Genomic DNA, 16,467 nt, shown 5'->3' with positions numbered 1-16,467 from the left:
TGTCTAAACAAGATGTCGGCTCAGCGAATCGCTAAGATAGATCGGATCTCATTGGAATGGCCGTCTGCACACAAGCAGACACTTCCGCAGGCGCTCAATGCGAGTAACGCAAAATTTTTCTTATATTTTACCACAAAATGAGCCAGAAAATTGATTTGATTGATATGTCGAGTTTAACGTCTCAAAACCACCATATGATAATGAGAAGCCAGAAAGTACAACAGTTATGTTTGTTTATTTTAGCTTCTTTTTCACGACGAGAGGTGGCGCCTCGTCGCGTATAAGCCAAAGCACTGGGGTTTAGGGACAAGGAGGGCGCAATAGACTTTAAGCGGGTAGAATTAACTAGAAAGAGGTTATCGGATTGGTGTCTAAAGTCAAGGTACGAGTGAAAATTATACCCTTCACTGCAAAGTACGAGCCCTCAACCTCACTATTTAAAGTAACAAAATAAATCTAGTTTTTGGTTCACTAGGTATTACGGCCTGGTGGCGTTAGCCACCGCCCGATCTAAATGTTACAGCCATATCAATCCAATCCTATCCAAAAGCCGTCCAGACGTGTTCCATTTCTCCGACAGCATGGACTCGGTGCTGTCTTCTAAGCTGTCTGCGTAGACTTTCAATGATGCTGAATTGGAATACAGTCCCTGACTGAATTCTAAATGCACGCTCCAGTGGCCGTGTTCGAGAGAGAGGAATACGGGAAGGTACACACCCCCACTGTGCGTGGTCGACTTGCTGAGTACCTGGTGGTGTCTTATACTTTAATGACTCCTGGAGTGACAGTTTTGCGGGTGTCTTCCTGGGCAGCCACGAAACGCGACAATGCGCATTTGGGGTGTGGACGCCACCGCCGTCGCCGAAGCGCGACATTCTGCGTCCAAAAATGCTCCGCATTTGCAATAACGCCGTCAGCATAAAGCCGGCCGGCGGCCTTAAAACCTATTGATGCCGTATTGACGAAAATTGAGCCGTAAACGAGTTCACCACAACGCATGAGAAGCACAGTCGGCCTGCAGCACTGCCCATTGGGCGAAATGGGGGAAGGGTGGGGTAGAAAAATCGCAGCATATCGACAGAGTGAATGATGATGAGAGGGGTGAAGCGTCCGTTCATCCATTCATGCGTCCGTCCGTTCATCTGTTGTCTTTCTGTCTGTACATCCGTCCATCTATCAATACGTCTCTCTGTCTGTCCGTCCATCCATCCGTCCGTCTGTCTGTCATTCCACTATCACCATCTGCTGAGTGAGTTACAAACCAGTTACAGACATGCATAGACAAACCCACGGCTTAAGAAGCTTCGCCCCTAAACGTTAACAATTCTGGGTACTTAGTACTCTACTATGAAAGAGCAAAAAGACGTTCCGTAGGCCCCACATTTCATGAAGCCATGTCGACCAAAAATTACGCCGAGGTGGCGGTGTGGAGACATAGTCGAACACCGTACGGATTTACACTAGACAAAGGTAACAAGAGGTAAATTTACTAAAACCACAATTGGAAAAGCAAAATCTTGTAATAACAACGAACAGCGACCGACCATAGGGGCACAAGCGGCCAGTAATCTTAGGCCAACCTTTTGCGTTTCATGACCGCATCACAAGATACAGAAACATAATTTTAATGTATTCATTCCAAGCACGAAGTCAATCAACAGCTGCAGAACAATGAACAGGAAAATTGAAAGGGCTAAGTAGGTTTCCGCGACAAAGATCAACTCAAACCATGCATACAATACCAACGCCGTTTTGAAATTTCTCTCCACTACTGCCACAAATAAAATTTCTCTCTACGTTTTGGGGTTCCCAAGTGCGCCTTCTCGGAGGCCACTCTTTGATTCTTTTACGTTTTATTGTTGCTCTGGGAGGGCGCAGCATGCAGGCCAAATCTTGTCGCCTTCGTCGCGTTGACTTCGTTGAGTTGTTAGGCGTTAACGTTCGTGAACGTTCTATTTACGCACTTTCCGCAAGTGTGACCATGAGCCATGGATACAGTACAATCCTAGCCCTTCAATGACAATGTTTCTGATGCGGTAACGGCCGTCTCCATTGTGTTTGCGTACGTTACAACACGGGTCGCTCGAGGAAAATAATTAAAGATGACCTCGCACCAGACGGTGTTTTTTCGGGAGCGATGTCAGAGGCTGTTGGCGTCGCGGCAGCTCGATTACTCAAGTGGACGAACTAGAGCTACAGTGCGCGAAATATGGAAAGGAACGCTACTCATGCTACGAATTCTACAATATTTAAGCAGGCTGTGTCTACATGTTTCTCTGCTACAGATACGGCTCACTCTTCACATGGCGTGTGACCTTGAGGTCATTCAGCCAAACTTGTGTTGTTGGCGCTGTGGCGGCAGTGGTTACTATTAGATTTGATTTGGAATGCTCACTTCATAAAGATGCGTGCGAGTGTTAGTACTTGCATACTGCGTACAGCCGTCACTAGAAGGGCGTTTCACGTTGAGTTTCGCACAGCAAACGCAGAATCGTGTGGACGAGAGAGACCTACTGCACGCGTGCATAATTATGCCCTAACTCCCAAGGAGCATTCACACTTGGCCTCGAAGGGAGCGATAGTGGCGTAAATTATCAGAAATTTGCTCGCTTCGCCACCCAAGCGGTCACCTACATCTCTTGTCGTCTACCTCTCCTGAAGTCTACCTCTCCTGAAATCTACCTCTCCTGAAGTCTACCTTTCTTGACGTCTGTGTATTTTTTTTGCTTTTTTTTCATATGTGCCGCGCTAATACAAGCGCGATGTATAAACAACTCACCCTAACCACAACACATTCGTGTACAGTCTAAAATATTCAATAAAGCAAGACTGTTAAGAAAGCAGAACTTACTGTATTCGTAATAAATAGGTAACATGCACACAGCACAAGGCACTCGAAAGTGCGCGGCGCATCGCGCGAGTGCCTAGCGATTTAAAAGATTAGAAATATTAGCACTGACGTTACTGCACCAATAAAACAAAATAATAAACCTCCCTCCTGTATTCTTTGCACTAATCGTAGGTAGGTACAACTACGTAGGCGCACAAGACTGGCCGCGGCTGAGTGTACTCGACTTACTAAGAAAGTTTGACGCATATAACACCTGAAACGCCGAGGGCGGTCTCCACAGCAGAGAATCGCAACGTGGCACGTCGTGCGCGTGCGCAGAACCCCAGGTTGAGGAGAAGCTGGAGCCCTGTAGCAGAAACTTTACTGCCCTGGTGCTTGCCCCAAGAGGGCACAATGGGTAAATTGCCCGAAAGAGAGAAAGTCCCTGCGCCGAAGGAGAAACGAAGCACGTTGCTCCATTTCAGCTCCTTGTATTTTACAGAGCACCGCATGCTCTGACGCTCTGAACACGCGTTCGGGCGATACAGTGGCTGTGTTGCAATTCTTAGACAGCACGTACACAGTCTACGCAGACAGCTTAGAATACAGCACCGAGCCAATGATGATTGTGAAAAAGATTTATTATAAAAGAGAGAGGTACGGAGCCAAAGCATGACCCCGCTACATGGTCGGCGTCCTTAGTCCCGGACACCGCATGACGAGGCCCCTACTCGCGCCCGTCTCACCAGAGCCCGTTGAGACTCTAGTGATGAGCAGTTGAGGAGGGCAGTCTCCCATGCCTCTCGGGAAGGGGTAGGGGAAAGGGGCAGGTGGGGATTTTTCGGACATGCCCATACCATGTGGAAGATATCACGCGTCTTCCCACAGTGTGGGCACCGCCCATCTGTGTTCGCATCGAAATGTTTTAGGATTGCAGGACAGAGTAGAGTACCTGTCTGCAGGCGCCTCAGAGTTCGTTCTTCCGCCTTACTCAGCCCCTCTGCAGGAGCCGGGCCAAGGCCGTGAGTGTCGCGATAATAGGTCAGAATTTCTTTGAACCGCAGCAGTGGTGTATTGGCCTCCGAGTCATAAAAGCCAAGGTGAGGAGCCCGGTGGGTAAGCGCTCGGGCGGCCGCGTCAGCGGCCTCATTACCTCGTAAGCCCTGATGGCCAGGAGCCCATACGATGCGTTTCGGGGCTGGATCAGCGAGAGCCCGTTTTAGAATTTGGCTGGCTAGGGGGATATCTCTCTTACTAAGTAATGAGCACATGTATTTCGGGAGTCCGTGATGATAACTTTCGAGTGGGGGTCCGCAACAGCAAGTGCTATCGCGACTTCCTCAGCGCGCTCTGGATTTTGTGCTCGGAACGAGAGCCCATTGACATGCTTTTTCCGGTGAACTACACAGGCCATGTAAAATCCCGTGGGCGAAGGCCCTGCTATATCCACGTAGAATACACCCGGTCGGTAGCCGTGTTGCCTCTGAAGCGTCCGAGCCCGCGCCTGTCTTCTGCTTCTGTGCGTGTGCTTGTCCATGTTACTGGAGAGTGAAGAGACCGAGAGCACATGCCGCCACAGTTCCGCAATACGCTCCGCCTCCTCTGCAGTGCAAGGGTGATGTATATGTAAGCTGTTCAGCAGGCGGCACCGGGGAGCCATCTACACGAGCCGCGTACATTGATTCATAAGGTGGGCCTCCCGCAACTCCTGGTAGGAGTTGAGCACACCTAACGCCCTCAGTTTGGCGTTGGAAGTGGCCACCGGGTGATCCAGAGCTCGTTTATTAGCCTTACGAATGATGGCATCTATTCTTTCATCTTCTTGCTTGTCAGTGCGAAGGTATGGGACGGCGTAGATGATCCGGCTAGTCACGAAGGAATGAGCGAGCCGAAGCGCGTCCCTGCCCCACAGACCACCCCGCTTGTTGGAAACGCGGTGAATCATGTGCCCTAACTGTTCGTTTATTCTCTTGAGTTTCGCTATAGCGGAGTCCGGTCTGAGTCTGTGGTGAATGAACAGGCCTAGAATCCGGAGCTCCTCCACCTCTCTGATGGGAACCCCAGAAAGGGTGATGTGTATGGCTCACTTATCTCTTGGCTTCGCTCTAACGTGCAGAAGCTCTGATTTGCTTGGAGCACATTGGAGTCCACAATCGTTGGCATACGCCTCGACTATGAATGCGGCCTGCTGAAGGCGTTCCTGCATTTCACCAAGGCTCCCCTTCAGTGGTCCAGATTGTAATATCATCGGCATATACTGCGTGCTGTGTGCCTTCTACCCTGGCCAATTCGCTTGGAAGGCGCTCCATAGAAATGTTGAAAAGGAGCGGTGATAACACTGCTCCCTGTGGGGTACCCCGTGTTCCCATAATGTACGGGCCATATTCCTCGTCTTCGATCCGAAGAAGTGCTTGGCGTTTAGAGAGGAAATCGGTGACATATGCAAAGGCCTTAGCCCCGCAATCGGTGGAACTCAAGTTAGCCAGAATACTGCTGTGTTTAACATTGTTGAAAGCCCCCTTAAGAAAAAGGGCGAGGATGGCTTTATCATTGTGTTGCATAGTTATGGGCTGTATGACGGCCCTATGGAGCTGGAGAAGGACGTCCTGTGCAGACATGGGTGGGCGGAACCCAAACATAGTGCCTGCAAAGAAGCCCTTGCCCTCAAGGTATGGGGAGAGGCGATCCCGTACCATCGTCTACATAAGCTTGCCCGCGCACGAAGTCAGTGATATGGGCCTCAGATTTTCCGTATTCATGGCCTTGCCTGCTTTGGGGATAAAAGTCACAAGTGACGTTTTCCATTCGGAAGGGAGCGCACGGCCGTCCCAGATCCCGTTCATGTATTCCAATAAATGGAGGTAGGCTGTGTCAGGGAGGTTTGCCAACAGCTTTACTGCTATGCGGTCTGGCCCCAGAGCCGTACCTTTGCGCATTTTAGCTAAAGCCGCTTTAAGGTCATACAACTCAAAACGGGCATCGAGTTGGTGATTAGGCTTACCAGAGTACGTGTACGCCAGCCCAGGCGGGTCCTCCTTACGACAGAGATACCTATCGCACAGAGCATCCGCAAGCTGTGCCGGAGTGCCTTGGTACCCTTGCAGAGCTCGCCGGAGCTACTTCTGTGCCTCCCCTCTCGTTTGAGAGGGGTCTATGAGACTGCGAAAGAGACGCCATGTCCCCTTCGAGCTCATCTGACGAGCTGCGGCGTCGCAGCGGGCTATCTTATTTGAATCTGAGAGTTGGGCAGCATATGCTGCAGCCTTTTCCGTGAGTTGGGCTATGCGGATACGTAATTTGCGATTAGTCTTCTGCTTTTTCCAACAATTTGTTAAGCTTCGGCGCGCCTCCCACAAGTGTAGGAGGTGAGTGTCAACTGCGGGGATTTCTTCGTCGGTTTGGAGGGTAGTAACAAGTCTTTTCTGAATGTTGTTTACGTTTTGAGCCCATTCTGCATAACCTCCAGAAAATAGTACGAGAGGGATAGTCTGATTGCCAAATTGGGTCCAATCGGTCAACTTGGCTTGACGGCATTTTTTATGAGCTGACTTTTCCAGGAGTGTGACCCTGAGAAGGCAGTGATCACTGCCTAGAGAATCGCCCAAGTTCTCCCAGTTAGAATCCTTAGCATTTTTTACGAGAGAGAGGTCCGAACACGTGTCACGGGTTACCGAGTTCCCCACTCGAATGGGGTACGCCGGATCCGTGAGCAGCGTGAGGCGAAGGGTGGAGATAAGCTCCACCAGCTTACGTCCTCTGGCCTTCTCGTAGTGATAGCCACAGTGAAGGCTGGGAGCATTGAAGTCTGCCACGATCACTAAGGGGTCCTTGTCTGCCAACTTGATCGCCCGGAGGAAGATTTCGCTAAAAGTTACGCGTGGCTTAAGCGGGGGAAGTATATATTTAGGATGTGTATTAACTGGTCGCGACGTCTGAGAGGCAGTACTCTGACCATTGTGTATTTTTGTTCAGTACTTAAGTTTAAATCGACCTGAATCGCGGTATATGCCTTGCTCACCAGGATGCATGACGAGGGCCCCCCCTTGAAAGTGCTATAGCCAGAGAATTTAACGTCCAAACCAGGCTCCTGTAAAGCAAGCAAGGTGGGCATGTTTCCGAGGAACTGCAAGTAGAGCTGGAGGTGCGACCGTTTTTTCCAGGCTCTGCAAACCCCTGCAGTTCCATTGTATAATCTCAAATTTTTGTAGATATTTAGCTTGTTTGTTAGGTCGGCTAGCCATCTTTTAGTATTTATTTACGGTGCAGAGGACCGGTCCGGACCTGGAGCCGGCCCTGAAAAGCCTTCTTCTGCTGCCTGACGGGAGGCCGGCATGCGTTTAACCTGCGGGGAGTCGCTCTGAATGGTGCTTTTAATTTGGGCGATAACCCAGGGCAGCACGGCTTTAAGGACTGAGTTAGAGACCTTCGCCACAATTTCAGGAAGTGCTTGCGTTAAGGCTGCCGTGAGCATGTCCTGAAAGTACTCGCGGACTGCCGACATGATTTGAGTGGGGAGGGCTGCCACGCTCGCCTCTAATTGCTCTGTTTTACGCTCTAGGGACTCGATGCGACCGATGGATTCGGTAATGGAAGCTGGTCCAACTACCGTGTCCGCGTTTTGCCGCGAGATGCTAGTGAGGCGGGATGTGACGGAAGAGCCGTCATCCCCGTCCTCTGCCTCGGCTTCCTGCACTGGCTCGGATGACCCGATCTGCTTGGCTTCTAATTCCTGAATTTTGCGCGCGAGAATTTGGTTCTGGCGCCTGAGCTCCCCTATCTGCTGCTGTAGGGTGGTTTCGGTAGGGGAGGGAGAAGGGGAAGGTCCGGAGACTGCCCCACCCCAACAGCTCACCTGTGCTTGGATGGGTGTCAAGGGTGGGAAGTCCTTGACCAAGACAGGAGGCTCCGACGGGGTCCCAGACTTTACATTGGTGGAGTGCCCGGTGTTGGTCTTCTTGGGTTCTGGCTTATTCGAATTGGCGGCTGGTGCTTTCTTAGGGCCAGTCTTTGGAGTAGGAGCCTGTTTGTGCTCCCCGCCCCCGTTGTCCTCGGCTTGGATCCGCGTGGGGATCCCGGCTTGACCGGCTGCCGGAACCGTCCAGCACAACCGGGAGCTCCAGTCTAGTGGCCACAGCCGCAGAGGAGGCAGCTCGGAATGCACTGGTGTTCCGTGGGGGCGTCAGGAGTAGCAGCAGGTACCTGAACGCCACAGCTTGTGCAGCGGCCGGGCTGCGGGTGCAGGCGAGTATCTGCTCGATGGCCCACTGTGCCAGAGAGTGGGCATGCAGGCACTGTCTTATTATACAAGCGAACAGGGAGCCGCTCGCAGTTGTATAACCCCGTCCGTGGCACCTTGGTTCCCGCGAAGGTGATCACCGCAACCGGGGTGTCCCCAAACTTGCGCACAGACACTACATTTGGCTCAGCACTGAGCTTGCTTTTCACAGTTTCGGACGTTTCGTCTTGAGAGACATGCACGAAGCCCCGACAGAACTTACCGGAGAGTTTGGGATGTCCCCGGAATGTTAGCTGGTGGCCCCCGACTGGCAGCTTTATGTCCCGGGGGAGTCTTTCGGCGGCGTCCACTGATTTGAGCGTGCACACAAGTACATTTTGATCCCAGAGGGGCCACACCGCAAGTCCCACACATGCGTCGGCTCCGAGGATGCTGAGGACTGCAGCGCCGGCTTTTTCCAGGACCAAACGTGGCCTTGAGGTCGAGCGCCTCACGCGGTTTCAGCACCACTATGATGTCGTCTTTTTCGATGCGCGGCGTGTTCTTCGGCCACCACTGGAGTTGCTTGGCGCGCTGTGAGGTGACGCTCGGCGCGTTCTTGCCCTGTGCTTGCAGAGGGCGAGACGCTGCTTGTTGTTTTTCTGCAGGAGCCCTGGCGTCTCTCGACGCCACTGCTGCGTTCTTCCTTCCGCGCCAGACGCGGAGCATATCCTCGAGGTACTCTTCCTCGGTTGGTAGAGGTGTCTCGGTTTGAACGGTATCCATCTGTATGATCTGTAGGGACTCCGTATCGTAGCCGGTGACTTGATTGGGAGTCGCATTACCGGGGGAACCCCGGGCAGGGCCAGCGCGGCCCTTACTGCGGTTAGGCTTAACTCCGCGGTGGTTTGGCGAAAGCTTCAAGTGACCGAAAAAGGGTCAGAAAACAGCCCACCTTGACAAGACGCGATGTCTACGGCTGCGGCTGACGTTCTTGGAGATGGTGGTAGAAGGCTTGCAAGAGAACGACTTAATGTGACGCAAATAATTGCGATATTTCACAGAGGCGACGTGGTATGCGACCACTCCCGTCAATCGACGCCAGCGCCCCCCCCCCCCCACCGATTCAATGCTGTCCGAGTATTGAAACACGTCTGGACGGCTTTTACGCGACCAGGTGCCACCTCACGTCGAGGAGAAAAAGCCAAAATAAACAAAAGTAACAGTTGTACTCTGTGGCTTATTTCGTGCTTAACTCTAAAAAAATGCACGTTACTTACAATGAGCGTCTTGAGAAGCGTCTGCTTGTGTGCAGACGACCATTCTGGCGAGATCTGATCTATCTGAGCTATTCACTGAGCCTCTATCTTGTTCAAACAGCAAAGTTGCCTGCATCCTATCTGTCTACGATGTGGTCCTCCCGGAACTGTCTATTTTCCCGGCTACGTGAGAATTGAATTGGGGCTTAAGATTGCCACCGTCCATTTACCTCTCTATTCAGCCGTCTACGGTGAGTATTGGAACATCCTGTAACTTCAATCTCGTTGCGGAATTCTCCTTCCTGATTGTTTCCTTCCTAAATGCACGGGACATGCGTCGAAGTAACGTGTTGTCATCTAGTGCGATGCCAGCGAAACGAAGAAATGGTATTTCCTCTTTCAGCCCCTCACCCGTGCAAAAGTGACAAACTTTGAAACAACAACTACTCACAGGGACACTGCAAAAAGGTCCCTTGCTAGCTGTCCTAACGATTGCACGTGGTGAGAAGTTTCAGATGAACAAAATCAACCAATTTGCCAATTGCTGCCGCGTGATTTGTTCAGAACTCCTTTTATTTGAAGCTATTCTGCACTAGAATATGCATTCAATACAAATCCCTACCTCAGTTGAAGTGAAGAGGCTAAGACAGTGCTGTAGAGACAATGCCACGGTTGGTGCAGGTGTAGGGTATCGTTGGAATTACAGAATAAAACATTACAAAAACAAGCGTTATTGATAATGACACAACATAGAATGTTATGATCCCATAAAAATATGGCTCTACACAGAAAGCAGATTATTGGCGCTATATAGAGGGTTATTCTAGGTTGTAACAAGAGGGCTTCGCTTAGTAAGAGCATCGTATTACAATTTTGCTTCCTCTTTCGATATCAACGGAATGGCTTTTGTTCTCAATAGTAATAGTAGAGTACCCAGAATTTTAAAACATTAACCACCTTTTCTAAAAAAATTGGCAGCATATCTACGGAGTTAATGATGCAAACTGGGGCGAAGCATTCGTTCGTCCATTCGTTCTTGCTTCCGTCCGTCCATGCGTCCATCCGCCCGTCCGTGCGTGCGTATGTTCGTGCGTCCGTCCCTGCGTTCATCCATGCATCCGCCCCTGCGTCCGTTCATGCGTTCATCCATGCATCTGTCTGTGTGTCCGTTCGTCCATCTATTCAACACTCCAAGTACCACCATCTCGCCTCTTTTTTTCATATATTCCCCATATAGAAGCACCCCCATACAGCGGAAATTCTAAGGACTAAACGACAGGTGGCACACGCAATCTTTCTTACGGCTTGCGCTTCGGGTCTACTTCCCACCTTTAACTACCTCGAGTTCATGGTATATACTAGTTCACTGTATTCATCACACTGCGGCCCAACGCTCGCTAAACCTTTCTAAAACTAAGAAGGTTACACCAAGCGAGTATATGGTAGCAACCCTTTCTTGTCAGATATTGCTCAATGTTCAGGCCAATGGCTGCTAAAGAGGATCGCAGCGTGCGCGTTAACTAAAACCCGAATGCTCCTGTCTCTCATTACCCATCAGTAATTATTGGAATGTACATTGAGCATTATTTTTTATTGTTTACCAACGCACAGAAGAAATCTCTCACCGGCACCACCTTGGAGGGCAAAATGTTATGCTTGTTACACACTACAACGGCTACGAGGAACGAACGGGTGCCGCTATAAAGAGCTTCGCCCCTAAAACACACGCCAACAGTAGTAGTTTATCCCTCGACTACAAAGCTTTTTTGGGTCAATCCTCTTCTTCTCAGTTAGTGGTCGGTTTGTCCTTAGTGCCTGAACGAGCTAAATTTTTGTATATGCGGCCTCATCAAGTGTGAGGCCCACGGGATTGTTTTCGGTTCTCCCGCAGTCGAGTACTATTAATAGTTAACCACTTTCTCTAAATTTCGTCTATATAGCTGTACAAGTGTATTTAGTGTGCCACAAAATCCTGTCGTGTTCGTTTGTACATTCGTGCCACATCTGACAAGTAGATTCGAGTAATGACGTGTCTACTACAACATAGTGATGTTTGTCGTGGCACAAAGATGTGTCGATGTCCATGTGCCTTTTATTATTACTACAATGATATGGCAATTTTGTAGATAGAGTAAACGAACTTTATGTTAACAGAAAATAAGTCTATACCGGGACAGCTAATCGCCCTCCCCCAGTAGAGTGTGTATAGAGATCTAAATGCATTTACAATTTATGCTAAACTCACTGCCGTTTTTATGGGGCTGTGGAAGAGGTGTTATGCTTTTCAAGTGAAACAAGCGCTAGCTGCGACGCCACGTGTGGTAAAAGCTTAGGTGCGCGCGTATGAATACAACAACGCACACCTTTGAGCTGATTAGGCCCAGTTTAATTACCCTGAACAGCCATCAGGGCACTTCTATAGAAATCCGCCCCCTAGAAGCTGTTTCGAACTGTGCCCTTAACTTGATGGCTTGAGTCTTTCCAACATAAAATCTTCACCATAATATTGATGGAGACTTAAGTTCCCCGCGTCCCGTGGCCATTTCTGAGGAATCGCAGGCCAAGTCCTCGTCAGACAAAGCGCCTCGTGAGGACGGCGTCTCGGATGGAAATATTGCATCTGAGGCTCGTCGCGTTGCTGCTCTGTCGACAACAAGTTCAGGTGTCAACGAAGAGTCTACATCTCAAGACGACGACGCCTGAATCTACGAGGACTCCAACAGCACCACGAGTGAGGCGCCCCTACAAATTGACGAAGACACCAGCCCCAGTGACATAAGCCAGGACAGTGGAGACATCCTTGTACCATCCTCGCTCAAGAACCCGGACACCAAACGCCACCGGATAACTACTCGTGACTTAGAAGCCCCCACCAGAGACAGAAGTCCCCTGCGGACTTCAACGCGATCCCTGAAGCCCCGAGCTTCCGGTGGATCGCCTGGCCGGAACAAATGACTCAGCCACTTGCGGGGCACCGGCTCCCGCACCTGATAAAGGTACCCCTGCATTTGCGTGATCCTATACTATGTTATCATTTTCCCCATGGCTCTTACTCTAAAAGTTATTACTTTAAACGTTCAAGGTTTCCGAAATCCACAAAAACAGGCTGAGGTATTGGCTTTTGCACGTTCAGTGCACTGTGATTTGCTGTTCATGCAAGAAACAAATTTTTTCAATCTTTCTGATGTACTCGCTCTCAAGCGCGCGTTAAATTTTGATTGTTCCTTTTCGTACGCCAACACGCGTTCGACTGGCGTCGGAGTCATTATTTTTAACCTAGGTCTTTTACGTGACCATCATGTTTCCTTCGATGCCTTCGGACGCGTGCTGGCGTTCGACTGCACCTTTTTTTTGTTAAGAATAAGATTTGTTGCCGTGTATGCCCCAGCGGCACGCGATAACTCAAACGCGTTCTTCCAATCTCTTGATGCGTTCCTTTTAGGTTCCCGACATGTGGTACTTTAAGGAGATTTCAATTTTGTCTTTGACTAACACGCAGACGTTCGAGGTCCGGGTCGCGGCCGGTCAAACTGGAATGCCAGAGAACTCGAACGTCTAGTGCAGCAATTGGCATTGAGTGACATTCATAAAAGTGTGTATGGCAGTAATTATGCCTATACTTGGCGTCGAGCAGCGTCGAGCAGCCGAATTGATCACGTGTATGTATCCCCCAGTCTCATCACCTACGTTCACGACACCAGGGTAATGTCATTGCCACCGACACTAGTGTACATTAGCGACCATCGGCCGCTTATGTTCTCTCTCCGCCTGCCAGCGGGGACGCCCACGATTCACACACCATGGCGTATCGATTGCCGCGTCCTCCAGGACTCTCAGGCTACGGAGAAATTATCCCGAGCATTAAGCGCATCGCTCATTGGGGCGGATGTAGCTGATTGGGATCGCCTCAAAGAACAGTGGCGCCATCATTGCAGTGCGGCGGGCAGAGGACTTTGCACCCGTATGTCGAAAGATGCGTCATTGGTAATCCAGAAGATACGCATTGCCAATCGAGATCCCAGTCCTTCCACTGTAATGCGGGCATGGCAAGAGGAGCTCGTTGAACGGTACCAACGTATTATGCGCGCTTCTTCACTCTCGGCTGCAGCTTGGCGCTGTAGACGTGCACCGTGTGCGCACCCTGACGTGCTAAGGTATGCACGCAGAGCTCTGCTTTGTCCACCAGGCTCGCCTGCCCACTCGATGAACTCTATCCCCCCAGCTGCTGCGGGTACGCGTGACTTTCAGGAATTCACTCAACACCTTGAGTCAATAGCTCGATCTGGTGCTAATGTCTGTTACCCGGGACCCGTTTCTTCGCATCATCTGCTAAAAGATTTACTTCATGATTCCAACATGTCAAATGACGATCTCCTATCACCGCCATCCGATGACGAAATCAAAGGCGCATTAGACGCAATGAAAAAGGGATCGGCCCCAGGGCCTGACGGACTCCCTGCAGAGTTTTATGTACAGTTCTGGCCAATCATTAGTCCAACTATGTCAAGAGTCATTCGCAAGTGTTTCCAAGATAATACATTTCCAACCTCTTTCCACAAAGGCCGTAAAACACTAGTTCCCAAGAAAGACCCAATGTCCACGCAACCAGAAGATTGGCGCCCTATTACCCTGCTCAATGTAGATTACAAGCTCTTGGCCAACATTTTGGTGCGCAAAATCACTCCATTTCTTCCAACATTGATTGCTCCCCACCAGGTCTGCTCTGTTCCGGGCCAAGAAATACACTCCCATACGTGGTTAATGCGTGACATCATTCAATACACCACTAGCCGATGTGCGCAAGGACTGTTGGTTTCATTAGATCAAGAGAAAGCTTTTCATTTCATAGAACATGGCTACATACTAAATGTTTTACACGCATACGGATTCCCTGATAAGTTCATTGACCTCATCCACGCGATGTATACTAATTCAGAAAGTACCCTTTACTTAGATTCCCGTGAGAGTCACGCATTTAGAGTCATGCGTGGGGCCGTCAAGGGTGTCCCGTCTCCTCTCCCCAGTGTTATTTATCCTTGCATTAGAACCCTTCTTAAGGGCCGTTGAACAGCACCCGCAGATTCGTGGCTTACCTCTACCCGGTAATACTCAAGTAAAGGTCACTGCATATGCAGATGATATTACTCTAAATGCACATAATGAACAGTCACTGCAGTATGCTCTTGATATATTCCATGATTTCGGTATTATCTCCGGTGCAAGGTTGAACTTTTCTAAAAGCCAGTATTTTTTCATTGGCAACCCCAGTGGTCGTATGAACATTACGTCGCCTTTACAGTGGTCTCCTGAGATTTCAATACTCGGAGTTACTTTCACTGCGTTTGGTATACAGGATAGCATCTGGTCATCCGTTGTACAAACTCTTCTAAGTGATATCAAAGCAGCCAGGTACTTTGAATTCCCCCTCTTGGAATGCCGATACTTAACTCAAACGGTGTACCTAGGAAAATTTTGGTACCTTTGCCATTCTGCTAAACCACCGCTCCACGTCTGCAGGAAAATGCAAAGCTGCATCAGTTCACTTTTTTGGTCTGGTGGCACAGAATCGTTATCGCGCCCAGCGCTAGCTCAACCGCGAGATCAAGGCGGTTTTGCATTCCCCGACGTTCCCGTCACGGCTTCTACATTGTGCCTCCGCACTCTATTGCGAATACTAAGCAATGATGGCATGCCCGCTCAGACACTGGCTCGCTACCATCTGGGGCCATCACTACGTGTCTTCTTGCCAGATAGCCAAATAAACTAAGGTCCCCAATCAACTGAATTACCATCTTTGTATCGAGCCCTTCTGACATTTCACCGACGTTTGGAAGCCAAGTGCCCAGAGATAGAGGTGGCCGATTCTAAAGTGGTGGACACAATGGCCGCCCTTCTACGACCCTTGGTGCCCCAGCATCGTCAATCTGTAATGAACCGCGCTTGCAAATCAATAACTGCCGCAGTGTTGCCAGGGCATCTCAGAGACTTTGTCTGGAGGTTGGGCTGGGGCTTGCTCCCCACGCGAGATCGGTTGCAGCGATGGCAGGTGGTTCGCACTTCCACTTGCCCTAACTGCGTCATGGTAGAGACCAATCGACATGCGACGTTTGAATGTGTGGTTTCCCGCCTTTTTTGGCGTGTGGTTAATGCTGGTTTTCGGGGAAAGGGTGTGCGAACTTTCGTGTCCAACGGCCGATTTCCGCGTAGCCGCTTCTCCCCTCTGTTAATAGTAGCGGGGCTGTTCAGCCTTTGGAGAAACCGATGCGAGGCCGTAGCTGCCAATTGCCGCAGGCGTGCTTTGTGGCCGATACTGGGGAGAATGAGACGAGCATTCCTCGCGTTTCTCTCCGAGGAGCTTTTCTTCCACGGGGAGCAAGAGTTTCTGCGGCATTGGTCGTGCCCTTTCGTCAAGGTGGAACACGAAAGGATACAACTAACTTTTCAACCGGCTTGGTGCTAAGCAGCGCCCGTTGAGTTGTTTTATATGATTTCATTTGTTACATATCGTGTTTCATTGCATCTATTGTATCGTTATACCATTTTATCATAATATCGCATTGAGTTCTTGTGTACATATATGCCAAAATTGTCATGTATATTAGAGCAAATGTCTTCACTGTAACTTAGTGATGTCAATCGTGAAATATAGATGTGCCGAGGTGTATATGCCCTGTTACTGGAATGGTATGAAGCCTTTGTGTTCTGTACATGCTGTAAATAATTTTTTTCTAAACAGAACCAAGCAATATTCTCCTAATATATCAGACGAGTTCTTTAAAAATACCTTAACAACTCCTAGATGCAGTGGCCCTTAAGCTGAAATCCCCTCAGACGTTCTAGAGCAACCTCAGCAACTTTATCAACGCACAGTAGTTTCAAAAAAAGACGAAAGAAAATATACTGAACAGTATATTGAAGAAGATATATTTATATGTTGTGTTCTAAGGACAGAGACACAAGAAGACGAAGATAAAATAGAAACAAAGCGAACCTAATGCAAAACTTAGGGGTCTGAGAGTGGCAGTCACATCTTCTTTATTGTTAACATGTGATAAACCCATATACGCTTGAACTTTGGGAAAATAACAAACCCATTCTATTTTTTTCCGAAATAATAGCTGTTGAGGTCTCAGAAAAGAAAACAAAACTTTTAACAACAAGCA

This window comes from Rhipicephalus microplus, chromosome 6, assembly GCF_043290135.1.
Source record: "Rhipicephalus microplus isolate Deutch F79 chromosome 6, USDA_Rmic, whole genome shotgun sequence".
In the NCBI taxonomy this organism is placed as follows: Eukaryota; Metazoa; Arthropoda; class Arachnida; order Ixodida; family Ixodidae; genus Rhipicephalus; species Rhipicephalus microplus.
Note: the sequence above shows the minus strand (reverse complement) of the source record.